At 36.2% G+C, this 19,711-nt stretch overlaps 1 protein-coding gene and 1 non-coding gene across 2 annotated transcripts in view; one reads left to right on the top strand and one right to left on the bottom strand.

Annotated features, from left to right (window-relative positions):
- BMPR2 (bone morphogenetic protein receptor type 2) overlaps positions 1-19,711 on the bottom strand; it is a 156,510-nt gene that overhangs the window by 40,932 nt on the left and 95,867 nt on the right. The gene's annotated exons all lie outside the window — the stretch shown is intronic.
- On the top strand, positions 264-335 carry TRNAC-ACA (transfer RNA cysteine (anticodon ACA)). Its single transcript has one exon. It is a non-coding gene; the product is annotated as a tRNA-Cys (tRNA).

Raw genomic sequence — 19,711 nt, 5'->3', positions numbered from 1 at the left:
AGACCACCTGAACTGCCTCCTGAGAAACTTATATGTAGGTCAAAAAAAACAGTTAGAACCAGATATGGAACAATGGACTAGTTCAAAATTGGGAAAGGAGTACGTCAAGGCTGTATATTGCCACCCTGCTTATTTAACTTATATTCAGAGTACATCATGTGAAATGCTAAGCCAGATGAATCACAAGCTGGAATCAAGATACTGGGAGAAATATGAATAACTTCAGATATGTATATGATACCACCCTAATGGCAGAATGGACTTCCCTGGTGGCTCAGACGGTAAAGTGTCTGCCTACAATGCAGGAGACCCAGGTTCAATCCCTGGGTTGGGAAGATCTCCTGGAGAAGGAAATGGCAACCCACTCCAGTATTTTTGCCTGCAAAATCCCATGGACAGAGGAGCCTGGTAGGCTACAGTCCATAGGGTCACAAAGAGTCAGACATGACTGAGCAACTTCAATTAACGGCAGAAAGCAAAGAGGTACTAAAGAGCCTCTTGATGAAGGTGAAAGAATAGAATGAAAAAGTTGGCTTAAATCTCAACATTCAAAAAACTAAGATCATGGCATCTGGTCCTACCTCTTCAAGGCAGACAGATGGGGGAAAAATGGAAACAGTGACAGACTTTATTTTCTTGGGTTCCAAAATCACCGCTGATGATGACTGTAGCCATGAAATTAAAAGACACTCACTCCTTGAAAGAAAAGCTGTAACAAACCCAGGTAGTGTATTAAAATGCAGAGACATTCCTTTGTAGTCATGTACAGATATGAGAGTTGGACCATAAAGAAGTCTGAGTGTCGAAGAACTGACGTTTTTGAACTATGGTGCTGGAGAAGACTCTTGAGGGTCCATTTGGACAGCAAGATCACACCAGTCAATCCTAAAGGAAATCAACCCTGAATATTCATTGGACGGACTGATGCTGAAGCTGAAGCTCCAATACTTTAGCCACCTGATGTGAAGAGTTAATTCACTGGAAAAGACCTTCATGATGGGAAAGATTGTTGGCAGGAGGAGAAGGCGGCAACAGAGGATGAGATGGTTGTATGGCATCTTCTACTCAATGGACATGAGTTTCAGCAAATTCCGGGAGATAGTGAAGGACAGGGAAGTCTGACATGCTGCAGTCCATGGGGTCTCAAAGACACGGCGTAGTGACTAAACAACAACAACAATCAATTGATGTACATACAGTTCCTTTAACAAATATACTTTATATACCCAATTGAATATTTTCAGTTCAGTTCAGTTCAGTTCAGTCGCTCAGTCGTGTCCGACTCTTTGCAACCCCATGAATTGCAGCACGCCAGGCCTCTCTGTCCATCACCAACTCCCGGAGTCCACCCAAACCCATGTCCATTGAGTCGGTGATGCCATCCAACCATCTCATCCTTTGTCGTCCCCTTCTCCTTCCGCCCCCAAACCTACCCAGCATTAGGGTCTTTTCCAATGAGTCAACCCTTCGCATGAGGTGGCCAAAGTAATGGATATTTTAGAGATATCCAAACAACATATTCAAAACTAAGCTCCTTATTTCTACCCATTCCAAAAAAGGGGGGGCAATTTACCTTGCCCAGTAGCACCACGGAAAAACAATTAGTACAGAAGAGCAAAAAATCTTGGTAAAAGACAATGAGCAGCATGGAAGCATATATACTAACCTATGTAAAACAGATAGACAATGGAAACTTGCTGTATGACTCAAGGAACTCTGAAACAACCCAGAGGGGTAGGAAAGGGTGGGACATGGGAGAGAAACTCAAGAGGGAGGGGAATATGTACACATATGGCTAATTCATGTTGATGTATGACAGAAATTAAACCAATATTGTAAAGCAATCATCAATTAAAAATAAACACAATTTTTAAAAAAAATTTTAAAAAAAGACAGTATGTACAATTAAATATATTTTTTAACTTAAAGCATTTTGTATAAAATGCTCTTAAAAGTAAAGTTGTATTTTTTATGCCTTTTCAAACTAAACATATTAGAGCAAATTTCTACATGACTGGGCCATAATTTTGGATATCAACTAGACTATAGTGATAGTCTCAAGAACTATTAAAGATTCTCACACCTTTGAGTTTTCCTGAATTACTGCATCTGATTTCCATATTTTCCATCTCATCCTTTGCAATCTCTTCTTTATGTTGTCAATATGCTTGCCTTCAGGTTTTTATAATCTAGCTCAGGTTTTAAAAACAGACAGCTTAATTTGTTATAAATGAATATAAATTTTAAGAAAACACACTTTTAAAAAAGTCTAAGAGACTTTTCTAAAAATAGAAAAAATTTAATAGAAAAATTTTGTAGCATCTATTGTGGCTGCTAATAGTAAAGAAAATTAATTGATAGAGACTCGGTACTGCAGCAGTCCATAAAATTAGACATTATTAGAAGTTCACTGATGGCAACCCACTCCAGTACTCTTGCCTGGAAAACCCCATGGACGGAGGAGCCTGGTAGGCTGCAGTCCATGAGGTCGCTAAGAGTCAGACACAACTGTGTGACTTCACTTTCACTTTTCACTTTCATGCATTGGAGAAGGAAATGGCAACCCACTCCAGTGTTCTTGCCTGGAGAATCCCAGGGACGGCGGAGCCTGGTGAGTTGCCATCTATGGGGTTGCACAGAGTCGGACACAACTGAAGCGACTCAGCAGCAGCAGAAGTTCACTGAAATTTGATTTCCAAACTTTCCTTTCAATATCTGGTGTGAGAAATTACCCAGGAAGTCAAAACATATCTGCACTTTCACCGTGCAGGAAGCAATGAAGCCTGTGTGTTTGGCCTTTACTGAAGATACAAACCTGTGTGTTACCCATGCCAAATGTGTAACAATTATGCCAAAAGACATTCAACCAGTATGCTACATGTGTGAAAAATGAGCTTAAGAACCCACTCTGATGGAAAACATTTCATTCTCAAAAAAAAAAAAAAAAAAAATCTTTTTTTCTCTCCTTCCTGTTATTCATAGTTCTGAATATTAGACATTTCCCCCTGTGGAGTCAAAAGATAGGATTCTGAGTGGAAAAGTAGAGGACAGAAATCAGGTATTGGCAGTTTTCCCATTTAAACTTGTATGTCAATTTTTAATATAAATGTAGACACACCACAAATGCAAGTCAAAATGTCTCAGTGAACAAGTTTCAGCAGTTCAACGTCATAACAGTTATAAATAAACCTGTTAAATGTTTCTGGACAATGCCACTACTTGGGATTTTTTTTTTTTTAAATAAGCAAACTTCTTATTGACAGCAACTGAATGGTGTTTTAACATTTTTATCATACAGTAGATTCGACCCATTTACTATACTTTTCAGAGTTGTACTACATGCAATAACAGATTTTGAATGTTGTCTGTCTTCTGTGCTATTACTGTAAGTTTGCTATTAAAATAAAACCATTTTAAGAAGGTATTTATACTAGGTGACTTCCAAAAGTTCTTCTAACTCCAAAATTCTGTTTAATTCTTCTAGTTTTTTTTTCTGAAGGTTCAGCATTCTCTTTGCTTTTATTCTCAAATTCACACAAAAAAGTTAAACATAACTTTTCATAAAATAATGCAAAATCTAAAATAGAGATTATTAATCCACATAATAGTAAGGAAAAAGGGTGTTAAAATATTTTAAAACATGTTAAAATCATGCTAATGGTTAAATATTTTTAATTAAAAGCTTTCCGGATACATCACATGATCTAAAATATGAAATCCCTGAAAAACTTCCAGGAAAAATATTTCAATATGTGTATTCACACACGTGTGTAATATAAGAAGCGTTTACCAAAAAAGCTACAAACATTTATTCTCTTATTTCTTTTTATAAAATATTTTTAAAAGAAACATATATGCTATATATAAGCTATCCCTGAAATTGTTGTGTCCTGCTAGTTCTAATACACCCTCTTCTTCTTCCCTATTAGCTTTTTCAGTTAAATACTCAGCCAAATGTAAACACTGCTATGTATGCCTGTGTGCAATGTCTGGGCTTGTAAAAGCAAGCGCTTCCTGAATGCAGAACAGACAGGGAACTGCTGTCTGCCTCATTGGAGCCTGGGATGTTTCTGTTTACAAATCCTGGAGCCAGGCAGGGGCCACTACTGGAGGCGTGCTGTCTGCTTCCTTGCTACACTTAGCCTTTGTCTGGGTCTGTGTCAAAGAAAGAACAACATTGTTGCATGTGCAGTAAGCAACAAAGGAAATCTTAAACATAACACAAACTGGTTATGTTGGCTCCTTAATCTTTTACAACTTCAGTGCAGAAAGGCAAATTAGGGATTCAGTTTAAAAAAAAAATTTAAGCATGTGCTTCTCATAAAAGCAGAGAAAAACATTTAAAATCAAAACAATTAATGTGATCAGAGTTAATGCACTCCTTAGCAAAATAATTCAGATTGCTAAATACTGTTCCAGTAACGATGATATATTGTGCAGCTCAGTGTTTTGAACAAATATTTTTACAAGGAATAAACAATGTTAACTTGTTTTAATTATGATGTTTGGAATGGCAACTATACCATAATCATAATCAGATTAATGTTTATGTTTAATGTCCCAAAAACAAATTGAGTGGAGGCACATTTCTTATTTTTCCCAAGATGGTATTTAATACTGAATATTTAAGATCATTTTAAATTTAATTTGCCTTGTTAATCACTGTAAACAGAACTAGCCTGTAAGAAACAAATACAACAGTAAACAAAACATTCCATATTCTTCTGAGTTTAAGTATTCTATGACTGAATTATCAAAGGAATAGCAGAAAACTAGAGACAGACAGAAAGAGAAACAAACTGCACTAACCCTCTTCCCTATAAAAACTTTTTAAAAGAAAACAAAAGAAAGGTATTCAATGTCTATCAAACTTAACTTGTATGTAAGTCTTTATAATAATTCTAATATCTTTAAAATAGTTGCTCTGTGATTGAAAAGACTAAATTGCAGAATTTTGCTTCTCTTATTAAGGAATAAATTAAAAATAACAAAGTTAAATTAAATTTCACTGGAATAAAGTCATTAAATAAGTGCAAAATCAGTATTTAAATAAATAGGTTAAAATTCTTAGTAAATGTAAGTAAACAGGAGATACAGATTAATCTGCAGACTATGCTACCTTTAAAAAAATTACATAAAAATATAAGGAAACATCATTAGACATGTTCTCAAAATATTTTTGGTATAATTCTACCAGGATGCAACCGTCTCTATTTTGTTCAGATTTTATTTTTCAGCTTTACGTGTAGATATGACAAAAGTATTATTACTGCACACAAAAGCTTTTGAAAATAACTATTTCTATTTCTTAGAAATCAATAACCTAATTGAGTGAGAAAAGATAATTTGAGCCTAAATTAAAACAGAAACCTAATCATTGCAATATTCAATATGTAAAACAAACCAAAAGCAAATTAAAATTTTCATAATACAGAATCAAACCAAAACGTCAAATCACTCAAGAGATCGCTAGTCAATTTTTCTAACTGGCATATGAATGATACTTCGAAATCCAGAATTCATACTAAAGATCCTTCAGAAAATGACCATGAAATAACCTGACTATAAAAGCGGAAGTTTTATCTTCCAGTCATTTGCCAACTAGACAACAAAATATAAATTGCATTGTACAAATAACTCCTGCCCGTCTGACTGATGTTCCTTTCATCATGATCATAACTTGTGCCCATTCTTATAAGGAAAGCAAAATAAGATGTATTAAGAAAAGCTATCTTTTTTCCTATTAAATTTCTATTTCCTAGTTTTTCCCATAAATGGCTTCCTTCTTTTAAACCATTTTTATTACAAAACATAACCCACATACACAAAACTGTTCATAATACAAATGTAGTGTTTGGTGAATTATTATGAAGTAAATACTCATGTAGTTACCACCTAGGCCAAGAAATAGAACATCTAGGTTCCCCCAAAACCCTTAACTGCTCTTGGGTCATAGTAGCCTTTCTTCTTCCCAGAAAAAGCCATTATCCTAACTTTTGTGGTAATCATTTCCTTGCTTTCATAATAGTATTATATTTTCTACCTGCATAGTTTTGACCATTGCTCTATTCCATATAAATACAATTTTTGTGCCTTGACTCTGTTATCCAATAGTACGTTTTCAAGATTTAACTGTGGTATATGTGCAGATAAAATTCATTCAGGGTTGCTCTTCTATATAACAAGGTTATTAGGTTATTTTTCCTTGCAATGAGCCCGGGAGTTATGATAATAATAATTAAAAGACCATTGTAGCTAATCCCTATCAAGCATCATAGAAACATTACACAGATATATACATTTGATCTTCCACTTATATTTAGTACTTATCCAATTTTATTGATAAGAGAAGAATATTAAACCAAGCAGACAAATGAAAACCTCTCATAGTTTCTACTGTTGTGGCAGCAGAGGCAGTAGCAGCAACCAAAATGGCCAGAGTTAATAAAAGATGAACTGAGGCAGAACAGAGCAGAAACAAAAGCTTGGCGACTGAGAGATAGGATAGGGGGAAATATGTCTTACTGGACAGTTTATATGTAATTAGCGCCATTCAGAAAACCATCCTTAATACCTATTTAAAACCTTAATTTACCTATCCCATAGTTCCCAAACTATTTCCTCATCCCTCAAAGCATCTACTGTGTTATATCTGACAATTCTTTAAAAGGGACCTTTGAAACAGCACATCTGGTCTTCCATGAAAAGATCGGCTCATCCATCATTGATTATTCCCACTCACACTGTTCATAGATAGTGAGAGAAGGGTGGTAAAGTGAAACAATACCTAGGGCACTGATGAAGCCAAAGAGGAGTTTAGAAAAACTGTGGCTGGTACTGTACTATTCTCCAACACAGACACTTCTCTTTCTTATGTCCTCGACTCTTCCTTTTTATAATACGTCTTTTTATCTTTCCTTCTCTTTTACGTTCCTTTCTTTCCCCTGAACAAATTTTTGTCTGCAAACTTGTCTTAAAGGCACCCACATGTCCTGCTTGGACTATAAAAATAGCTGAGCCCTGAAGAATTGATGCTATTGAACCGTGGTGCTGGAGAAGACTCTTGGAGAGTCCCTTGAACTACAAGGAGATTAAACCAGTCAATCCTAAGGGAAATTAGTCCTGAATATTCAACGGAAGGACTGATGCTAAAGCTGACTTTGGCCACCTGATGCGAAGAACTGATTCACTGGAAAAGACCCTGATGCTGGGAAAGACTGAGGGCAGGAGAAGGGGACGACAGAGGATGAGATGGCTGGATGGCATCAACAACTTGATGAACATGAGTTTGAGTAAGCTCTGGGAGTTGGTGATGGACAGGGAAGCCTGGCGTGCTGCAGTCCATGGAGTCACAAAGACTGGGACACGACTGACTGACTGAACTGAACTGTCCCGCTTAGAAGCACTAATGAAATGCTGGATATTGTTAAGAAGTTGTAGTTTCAGTTCAACTCTACCTAGGTTGTCAAACAAAAGCAAAAGATATTTATCACATAATCTCTGTGAGATAAAACCAATTTATGTTTTTATAAATATCTTAGTATTTTATCAAATTGGAAAGCAAGACATACTACTCTTTAAATGAGTGACTTGTTTAGCAGCTCTTAATCCTTTGACAGATCCACTTCAAGAATCATCAATTAAAAATACCAACCTAATTTTTAAAAACTATTGATCTTTACAGTAACTAATAGGCTATTTTAAAGTATGAAGAAAATCACCTAACTAGAGTATCTGTATTAAAAGCTAGCAGAGTGAAAATAATTTTGATTTATACCACTTGCGGGTATATTTTGGATATCCATTCTTATATACGACAGATTTTATTTTAAAAGGAGTGAGGAATTTATTAGGAAAAAAAAGAGCTGGTACTAAATATATATGTGCTAAAGAAATCTGCCTTTTAAGTTTAGAAAGTAACTCTTCTTGCTTTCTAAAAGTCTCTCTTTGCTGTAACAGAAATATATTCACATTCTCCTATGGTCTCATGGTAGATGGAATGTACTTCCCCACCTGTTGATATTGAATCTGGCCACGTGACTTACTTGGACAACAGAAGGCTGGCAAATATATAAAACTAGTAGAGATCTAAAATATGCTCGGGCAATTCTATTTGAGCTCCCTGTGATATACTACCCCATTCTGAGTAGAATGCTGCCCCTTTATCCTGAGCGCCAGACAGCGAAGGCCTGACTGACCCTGCAGCCTGGACCTGAGTACAGCCTGTATCGGGCAAATCCAGCAGATCTTCAAGAATGGTCATAATATATGCTTGTTGTTAAGGCCAGTGAACTCAGAGGTGGCTTACTGAAGAAGTATTATTGGCAACAGTTGACAAATAAGTATACCTCCTACTATAACATAGTAAAGAAATGTGTGCAAATATACACAACTTTTGGTTATCTAAAAATTAGACATTTAGGAATAGTTTGGAAAAAAAATTTTTTCTACTTTTACCTGTTTTTCTCATAATCATAGACATATTAACATCCAAACAAAAGAGGTTATATAAGAAATGCCTATAACCCTGCTATTAACTACAGACTGAACTATTAACACTGGAAAAATAAATGGTATTTGTTTATTTAAAACACAACACTTTGGTTGTTTTGTGGAGTAAGACATGTAATACTGCCCAAAGATCAACATTTTATTTAACTTTTGTGAGCTTCAGATTTCCAAGATGAAAAGAGATTTGGAGATTGGTTGAATAACAATACTGAACTGAACTACACACTTAAAAATGGCTAAGACGGTCAATTTTATGTTACGTGTATGTTACCACAATTTTAAAAAAACCACTCTATGAGGGAAGTTCTCACTTTTTTCAAAGTTAACTTTTTCTTTTTAAAATATCAAGGATATATACATATGCATAAAGACCAGAACTCAGTAACATAATTTCTAGTAGTTATAAAAATGTTTTACAGGTACTATTAGCATTTATTTCATTATATTTTTAGTCTATGATAAAGGAAATAATAAGGTCAATTTCCTTTTCCTTCACTTCCAAGCAATGACCTCTGGTCAGCAGTTCTGGCAGCTAGAAATACCATGTGACTTGCTAGGTTGAAGGGCACTAAAATGTGTCTGATTGATTTTTTTTAAAAAAGGAAAAGAAGTGCTCCTCTACTTTATAAAATGCACTGTGGCAAACAAAATCATCCCCAAATTAGCATGGAGGAACTCAGGACAGATAGAAAAAGAGAAGTCCTTATAGTGAAATAATTGTAAACAACTCTTTTAAATATGTATAAATTTCTATTGGAAAAAAAATACATAAAAACCTCTCTTAAAATCACACATAAAAATCAGCAGGGAAAATTCTTTTACATTGTAACAACAGCAACAAAAACCAAAAAAACAATGAACAATAACAACAACAAAAAAAGACAGCCAGAAAAAAATGCTCCATAAATTCTAAAACAGAAAGCCTGAATTTTGAATTAAACATCAGGCTTTTAATTTCTGTGCCAATATTAATAGAAACTGAAATTAAAGAATGCCATTTTTTATTGCCATTTGCAGCATGGAAGGAGTTAGAGATGATCATACTAAGTAAATTAAGTCAGAAAGACAAATATTGTATCACTTATATGTGGAATCTAAAAACTAATTCAAATGAATTTATTTACAAGACAGAAACAGACTCACAGATGTAGAAAACAAACTTATGGTTACCAAAGGGGAAAGGGGGTGATAAATTAGGAGTATGGGATTAACAGATACACACCACTATACATAAAACAGATAGATGACAAAGATTTACTGTACAGCATAGGGAACTATATTCAATATCTTGTAATAAACTATACTGGAAAACAATCTGGGAAGAATATAAATATATGATTATATATATAAATATATAATCAAATCATTTTGTATATACGGAAACCAGAACAGAATTGTAAATCAACTATAGTTCAATTAAAAAAAAAAAAAGAATACCACTTTTCTCCATCATAAAACACTTCAAAATTTAGATCAATAGGAGTTTTTCTTAACATACAACCATTTAAACATTGCTTTCTCATTGCTTTAAACCGATTGATCTTGTTGGGTAAGCCATTTTCACCGAGCTATGTCAGTCTTTTATTCTATCAATTGATCTTTAATTAACTTAACAAATTACTGAACATCTTGAAATACAGAGGGATAACTAGAAGAAAACAGGGATATGTAATGGAAAAGACTGAGGTCTTGTGGATGTAGCCTAGGATTAAAAGGTAATTGAAATGACTGGCAAGGATATGAAAAAAATTTTTAATTTTAAAAAATCAGTTAAGCCTTTATAGTAGTTAGTAAATAATTGAAAGAAAAAAAGGGAAAGCCAAAAAATGGTCCAGTGATAAACATATTAGGGTGACCACATCTCCATGCTACTATCAAACATTATTTATCAAAAGGACAAGAAATAACAAGTGTTGGTGAAGTGTTGAGAAAAGAACATGCTGTGTGCTGTTAGTGGAAATGACAATTGGTGCAGCTACTGTGGAAAACAGTATGGAGTTTCCTCAAAAAATTAAAACTAGAACTAACATATGACACAGCAACTCCACTTCTGGATACTTATCTGATGTCTGAAGAAAATAAAAACATCAACTCAAAAACATACATGCACCCCATGCTCACTGCAGCATTATTTTCAACAGCCAAGATAAGGAAACAACTTAAGTGTCTATTGATGAGTGTATGGATTAAAAAATGTGGTATATGTGTATACACACACACACATACATATTCACCATAAAAAAGGAAGGAAATCTATTTGCAACAACATGGACGCACCCTTGAGGGCATTGTGTAAAGAAAAATGAATTGGACAGAGAAAGAGAAATACCATATGATCTTTTATGTGTAATATTAAAACAAAAACACAACCTGCTGGCCAAGGTAGGTAGGTGTAAGAGACGTGGGTTCAATCCCTGGGTAGGGAAGATACCCTGGAGGAGGAAAAGGCAACACATTCCAGTATTTTTCCCTGGAGAATCCCATGGACAGAAGAACCTGGTGGGCTACATTTCACAGGGTCACAAAGAGTCGAACACAACTGAAGTGACTCACCATGCATGCATAGAGAATGTCAAGGTTACTATAAAGATTATGTTGAACATATGAAACTAAATATAATGTTATATATGTCAATAATCTCTCAATTTTTAAAAACCAATGTATTATTTTGAAGATATTTGCTATACAAACCACAGCTGGTTTTGAGACAGGCTGGAACCCGGGACCTTTTGCTGCAGGGCCTGCAACTGGACCAGTGTCTCCTCAAGCAACAAGAAACAAACAAACCAAAAGGGCCTTAAAAAGAACTGCATGCATTCGTAGATGGGACAAATTATGAACAAAAAGACACAAAAAAGATGAAAAACCCAACTGCCACTTCTGAGAACACAGGAGCAAACGCAGGGTACTGCACGTGAACCCTGTACTTAGCGCCACCAATGGGATGGGTAAGGCATTCCATCACCTCCCTGCCCTGACTTATGGACCCACCCCTAAAAGGGACCAGTCCCATCCCTCCACCCTCAGGAAAGGAGCAAGGGAACATTTTACTTGTTTTCACTCCCTCCTGCTGGAACAGAAGTCCCAATAAAGCCTTGCCTGAATTTCATGTCTGGCGACTTATCAACTTCTACTGATTACAGAGTCTTAGAACTTACTTTCATCTTGGTTTTAGATGTATTGGAAAATTTTCATGTATCTATAACTCTACTTTTTATGATATTTTGGCATCTGAAACCACTAAATATTTATGGTTTAAGAATAATGCGTTCTTTCATATGAAAAGATGCAAAAAGTTCTCAGTAATCAAAGAGATACAACAAGAAAATGAAGCACAGTTAATGCAGGCCGACAGGTACAGAAGAATACGTATGGGACTGGAAATCATAAAAGACATGAAAAGTTGTAGTTATTAAAATCAGTTCAGTTCAGTCGCTCAATCGTGTCCGACTCTTTGCGACCCCATGAATTGCAGCGCACCAGGCCTCTCTGTCCATCACCAACTCCCAGAGTTTACCCAAACCCATGTCCATCCAGTCAGTGATGCCATCCACCCATCTCATCCTCTGTTGTCCCCTTCTCCTCCTGCCCCCAATCCTACCCAGCATTAGGGTTTTTTTTCAATGAGTCAACTCTTCGCATGAGGTGGCCAAAGTATTGGAGTTTCAGCTTCAACATCAGTCCTTCCAATGAACACCCAGGATTGATCTCCTTTAGGATAGATTGATTGGATCTCCTTGCAGTCCAAGGGACTCTCAAGAGTTTTCTCCAACACCACAGTTCAAAAGCATCAATTCTTCAGTGCTCAGCTTTCTTTATAGTCCAGCTCTCACATCCATACATGACCACCAGAAAAACCATAGCCTTGACTAGACAGACTTTTGTTGTCAAAGTAATGTCTCTGCTTTTAAATATGCTATCTAGGTTGGCCATAACCCTCCTTCCAAGGAGTAAGCGTCTTTTAATTTCATGGCTGCAATCACCATCAGCAGTGATTTTGGAGCCCAAAAAAATAAAGTCTGACACTGTTTCCACTGTTTCCCCATCTATTTCCCATGAAGTGAGACATGGAAATTATTTCTTGATCAATATCCACATTTGTATCTCAGAAGACGTTTATTTTTAAATATAGTCTATTCTATTTTAGAGAGTTAGGGCCAAGTTGGTAGATATGGAATGGGATGGACTTTCAGTAGGGTAGAGCTAGCAAAACTTCAGAATGAAAACTGTCTGACCAAGAACATAAAACATACAACATGTATAAATAGAATCTTGTTACTGTAGCATTATAGGTGATTATATTCTTACCACAGGGCTTCCCTCGTGGCTCAGTGGTCAAGAATCCGCCTACCAATGCACTTGGGTGTGATCCCTGGGTGGGGAAGATCCCCTGGAGAAGGAAATGCCAACCCACTCCAGTATTCTTGCCTGGAAAATCTCATGGGCAGAGGAGCCTGGCGGGCTACAGTCCATGGGGTCGCAAAGAGTCAGACACGACTTAGCAACTAAACAACAACTACGGCATTAAAGAATTAATATTTTCTACAGGAATGCGTTCCTCTATTTCTTTTGTGCCACTTCTCCACTAATATTTTTTTTAACATTTTAATTTATTTATTTTTACTTGAAGGATAATTGCTTTCCAACATTGTGCTGCTTTCTGCCATGCATCAACATGAATCAGCCACAGGTATACATATGCCCCCCTCCCTTTTGAACCTCTCTCCCACCTCCCACCACTCTAGGTTGTCACAGAGCCCCAGTTTGAGCTCTGAGTCATACAACAAATTCACACTGGCAAACTATTTTACATATGGTAGTGTATATGGTAGTGTATTATGTCTAATAATATTTTTAGTAAGTATAAAAGGAAAGACATACTTTGTTTTGATTCTTACTAAAATGCTTCATGAAGTATTAAGCAACGATTTTTAAGACATTCTCATTACCCATTTTCTGTCTACTCATTTGCTTTAATGCTGTCACAGAAGCGTTAAAAACTGGAAAAAAATCACTATAAATTCACAATAGCTAAAAACCTACCTGTGGCCCTATGCCAATGTCAGTGACTCTGAATGTAGGCTTTCATTTCTAGCTTAGTGTGAGATAAAGACATTTGCTGCCAGATGCTGTAATTAGAATTTCTATTCTTAACAAACAGCACAGCATAAATTAGAATTTCTTAAACCTAGCATTAGATGTACTTCAATCTTTATTTTTTTTTGCAGTTTAATCTCTATTATCAACCTCATCTAAACCATCAACTTAATGAATAACATACATAAAAGAAAAGTAGTCTACATTTTTATACTGACGGTAACTCAAGAACTTACAATACAAACACAGTGAACAAAGTATAATTCTTTTAAATGACAAATTTTTGCCTGCTTTTCTACTAACTTAATTATCTTGTTTACAGTTAGGGAGGTTGATTACACCAATTCCAGAAGTGTTATGAAGAAATTTTTCAAAAATAACGGCAAATACTGCATTAATTATATACTTCTTTCAAACTCTTGGAATTTACAAACACATAAACAGTGAACTGAGGGTTTAAGAAAATAAAAGAATACTGTAGATACAAATTCCTTTACTTAAAAGACTGGCTTTCTTTTTAAACAGAGTAAGTACCACAAAGTCCCTCATGGTCGGAAAAAACTCAAAACAATATAGTTCACTTTCCTAACGTGTCAGACTTTGTAGGTGCTACATGGACATGTGTTAGTGACGTTTCTTTCTTTCTTTTGTCTGGTTATTAAAGAATAAAATCTCAACATGGTGACAGTTTAATTCTATTACCTCACAAACATTTGCTAGTCTCTTCTTTTAACACAAAGAAAACAAGCCTCAAGTTTCAGACAATTTGATAAGCAACAATATCTAGCTAACTAACTAACTTACTTTCAACTTATTTACAATCAAATACGAAATTTTTTAAATTTATTTTTTATTGAAGGATAATTTCATTATAGGGGACTGGAATGCAAAAGTAGGAAGTCAAGAAACACCTGGCGTAACAGGCAAATTTGGCCTTACAGTACAGAATGAAGCAGGGCAAAGGCTAATAGAGTTTTGCCAAGAGAACACACTGGTCATAGCAAACACCCTCTTCCAACAACACAAGAGAAGACTCTACACATGGACATCACCAGATGGTCAACACCGAAATCAGATTGATTATATTCTTTGCAGTCAAAGATGGAGAAGCTCCATACAGTCATCAAAAACAAGACCGGAAGCTGACTGTGGCTCAGATCATGAACTCCTTATTGCCAAATTCAAACTTACATTGAAGAAAGTAGGGAAAACCACTAGACCATTCAGGTATGACCAAGATCAAATCCCTTATGATTATACAGTGGAGGTGAAAAATAGATTTAAGGGATTAGATCTGATAGACAGAGTGCCTGATGAACTATGGATGGAGGTTCATGACACTGTACAGGAGACAGGGATCACAACCATCCTCAAGAAAAAGAAATGCAAGAAAGCAAAATGGCTGCCTGAGGAGGCCTTACAAATAGCTGAGAAAAGAAGAGAAGCGAAAAGCAAAGGAGAAAAGGGAAGATATTCTCATCTGAATACAGAGTTCCAAAGAATAGCAAGGAGAGATAAGAAAGCCTTCCTCAGCGATCAATGCAAAGAAATAGAGGAAAACAATAGAATGGGAAAGACTAGAGATCTCTTCAAGAAAATTAGATATACCAAGGGAACATTTCATGCAAAGATGGGCTTGATAAAGAACAGATATAGTATGGACCTAACAGAAGGAGAAGATATTAAGAAGAGGTGGCAAGAATACACAGAAGAACTGTACAAAAAAGATCTTCATGACACAGATAATCACGACGGTTTGATCCCTCACCTAGAGCCAGACATCCTGGAATGTGAAGTTAAAGTGGGCCTTAGAAAGCATCACTACGAACAAAGCAAGTGGAAGTGATGGAATTCCAGTTGAGTTATTTCAAATCCTGAAAGATAATGCTGTGAAAGTGCTGCGATCAATATGCCAGCAAATCTGGAAAACTCAGCAGTGGCCACAGGACTGGAAAAGGTCAGTTTTCATTCCAATCCCAAAGAAAGGTAATGCCACAGAATGCCCAAACTACCACACAATTGCACTCATCTCACATGCTAGTAAAGTAATGCTCAAAATTCTCCAAGCCAGGCTTCAGCAATACGTGAACCGTGAACTTCCAGATGTTCAAGCTGGTTTTAGAAAAGGCAGAGGAACCAAAGATCAAATTGCCAACATCCGCTGGATCATCGAAAAAGCAAGTGAGTTCCAGAAAAACATTTATTTCTACTTTATTGACTATGCCAAAGCCTTTTTGTGGATCACAATAAACTGTGGAGAATTCTTCAAGAGATGGGAAAACCAGACCATCTGACCTGTCTCTTGAGAAACCTGTATGCAGGTCAGGAAGCAACAGTTAGAACTGGACGTGGAACAACAGACTGGTTCCAAATAGGAAAAGGAGTACGTCAAGGCTGTATATTGTCACCCTGCTTATTTAACTTATATGCAGAGTACATCATGAGAAATGCTGCGTTGGAAGAAACACAGGCTGGAATCAAGATTGCCAGGAGAAATATCAATAACCTCAGATATGCAGATGACACCACCCCTATGGCAAAAAGTGAAGAAGAACTAAAGAGCCTCTTGATGAAAGTGAAAGAGGAGAGTGAATAAGTTGGCTTAAAGCTCAATGTTCAGAAAACTAAGATCATGGCATCTGGTCCCATCACTTCATGGGAAATAGACGGGGAAACAGTGGAAACAGTGTCAGACTTTATTTTTTGGGTGCTCCAAAATTACTGCTGATGGTGATTGCAGCCATGAAATTAAAAGACGCTTACTCCTTGGAAGGAAGATTATGACCAACCTAGATAGCATATTTAAAAGCAGAGACATTACTTTGCCAAGAAAGGTCCGTCTAGTCCAGGCTATGGTTTTTCCAGTGGTCATGTATGGATGTGAGAGTTGGACTATCAAGAAAGCTGAGCACCGAAGAATTGATGCTTTTGAACTGTGTTGTTGGAGAAGACTCTTGAGAGTCCCTTGGACTGCAAGGAGATCCAACCAGTCCATCCTAAAGGAGATCAGTCCTGGGTGTTCATTGGAAGGACTGATGTTGAAGCTGAAACTCCAATACTTTGACCACCTCATGTGAAGAGCTGACTCATTGGAAAAGACCCTGATGCTGGGAAAGATTGGGGGCAGGAGGAGAAGGGGACGACAGAGGATGAGATGGGTGGATGGCATTACAGACTCGATGGACATGGGTTTGGGTAAACTCCGGGAGCTGGTGATGGACAGGGAGGCCTGGCGTGCTGCGATTCATGGGGTCGCAACGAGTCAGACACGACTGAGCGACTAAACTGAATTGCTTTACAGATGTTTTCCATCAGACCTCAACATGAATCAGCCATAGGTATACATATATCCCCTCCCTTTGGAACCTCCCTCCCATCTCCTACCCCATCCCTCTAGGTTGATACAGAGCCCCTGTTTGAGGTTCCTGAGCCATACAGAGAATTCTCGACGTCTATCTATTTTACACATGGTAATGTAAGTTTTCACGTTACTCTTTCCATACATCTCACCCTCTCCTCCCCTGTCTGTTTCTCCATTGCTGTCCTGCAAATAAATTCCTCAGTACCATTTTTCTAGATTCCATATATACGCGTTAGAATATGATATTTATCTTTCACTTTCTGACTCACTTCACTCTGTATAATTGGTTCTAGGTTCATCCACCTCATCAGAACAGACTCAAATGCGTTCCCTTTTTTTTTATAGTTTTTTTTACATTTATTTTTTTATTGAAGGATAATTGCTTTATAGAATTTTGTTGTTTTCTGTCTAAATGCATTTCCTTTTTTGGCTGAGTAATATTCCATTGTGTATATGTACCAAAACTTCTTTATCCATTCATCTATCGATGTACATCTAGGTTGCTTCCATGTTGTGGCTATTGTAAATAGTGCTGCAATAAACAATAGGATACATCTGTCTTTGTCAATTTTGGTTTCCTCAGGGTTTACGCCTAAGAGTGGGCATGCTGGGTCAAATGGTGGTTTTATTTCTACTTTTTAAAGGAATCTCCATACTGTCTTCCATAGTGGCTATATCAATTTACATTCCCACCAACAGTGCAAGAGCATTCCCTTTTCTCCATACCCTCTCCAGCACTTACTCTTTGTAGACTTTTTGATGATGGCCATTCTGACTAGTGTGAGGTGATATAAATAAGTAATTTTTAAAGTTCTTCTTTCTTATAATACTTACAACACCTTCTACTTACCATACTGGCTTTCCATTTACAGTTGATGAGAAATTTCCCTTTAAAATACATGTAAGTATTTTTTAATGAGATGATACAAAGAAAAATAGATGTCCTTGAATTTGGGGAAAGTGTCATAAGCATGCTCAAAAAAATCTTTTCATTCTACCAAATGAATGAACAAACAAGTATTAATTTGGCCCCGTTTGTGTGTAGAGAGTAATGGTTAAGGATAAATGAGTATAGACAGTAATGGTTAAAACTAATAGAAAGTAATGTTTAGTAACACATACTCTGGAGTCAAAACATCTGGTCTGAACCACTTACTAGCTGTGTGACTTGGTAAATTACATATCTGTGCCTCAGTGTTCTCCATGTAAAACAAAAATGGAACAGTAACCATTTCATATGTTTCTGTAAGGGTTAAATGCAAATGCTTAATGCATACAGAGCACTTAATGAGTACTCAAAAAATGTTATTTAGCTAGTTTCACTTTCCCTATGTAATAAAGGCCTGGATTCCCTTTAATATGTTTACTGAAAGGAAATAGCTCTATCAACTGTATAATCCTGATAGACTGAATTGAAATTTCATTAGTAGATGTAGCCCATCTGAAAAAAACATTCTAAGAATCTAAAGTTTACTGTAAGTAGTATTTTAAGAAGCAACACTCATTAAATAAATATCTAACACTAATGTCTTGAATATCTAACACTAATATCTTGAGGCCAAAAGGAAACAGAATTAAGAACAGCATATGCGGATGGGGGAAGGAAACAAAGTACCTCAAAAAGTTAACCTATCATACGGAGCACAAAAGATGGACGGTTTCCTAAGAGAAAGTCAAGGGCCACAGAAAAGGAGATCTTGAGGGAAGAAAAGTACCTACTGTTCCTGAAATTCATAACTGTGTCTAGAACCAGGTTTACTTATAATAATGCATAAACAGGTACAGAACTACTGGACAGTGTTTGTTAAGATCCTCATACTTTCTCATTTTTAAAGTTCAAAAGTCAAAATATAGTACCTATCACCTTAAAAGAGAAAAACAACTGAAACAGACTTATTAGTAGAACAGAAAAATCTTTGAAAAAAATTATCAAGGAGCAAAGACCTATATGAATATCAATCCATAAATCTCCTCATTTCTAGCCAGTTTTATTTTGGAGAATCATCTGATAATGTGACTCAGTTTGAACACATGCTAAAGCCTCTGTTGCCAACAACCTGAGATCAGGGGTTACAGAAAAATAACTGACATGAATTTCTAAATATCAGAAGCTCTTTTACTTTTCTTTTTCAGTGGTAATAATTCTTCTTAAAGGAGAAATATAACATATAGAAAACTATACTTCAGGTGCTGTGACTGGAGGAAAAAGGACTGAGACCAAAGGGCTAGCGTCCTAACTCGCTAGCATTGGTGATCTATAGTCCAAATAGAATCTTAATTTTTATGGCATATAACAATGCTCATATAACTTTTTCCAACATTAATAATTAACTGCTCGTATTTAATTATTTTAAAACAGTCATTTCACTTATGCCTCAACAAAAGCATCAGTGGACTTCCTATATTCCCCTGAATTTTTTAGGAACCAGTCACACTTAACTTACAGCTGATCTTCCTGTAACTTTTTACCTATTATTATATTGGTAGACAATAAATTTCAAATGTTAATATTTTGGGCCCCAAATTAAAAAAATTTAACCTTTAAATTAGAGGTTATGTTAAACTTACAAAAACTTATATATATATATATATATATATGTTACCCAGATTCACTTGGAAAATCAGTCCCAAATATTCATTGGAAGGACTGATGCTGAAGCTGAATCTCCAATACTTTGGCCACCTGATGCCAAGAATTGACTCACTGGAAAAGACCCTAATTCTGGAAAAGATTGAAGGCAG

This window comes from Giraffa tippelskirchi, chromosome 3 (genome assembly GCF_054371585.1).
Source record: "Giraffa tippelskirchi isolate mGirTip1 chromosome 3, T2T-mGirTip1v1.2.pri, whole genome shotgun sequence".
Lineage (NCBI taxonomy): Eukaryota > Metazoa > Chordata > Mammalia > Artiodactyla > Giraffidae > Giraffa > Giraffa tippelskirchi.
This window is presented reverse-complemented; position numbering and strand designations above follow the sequence as displayed.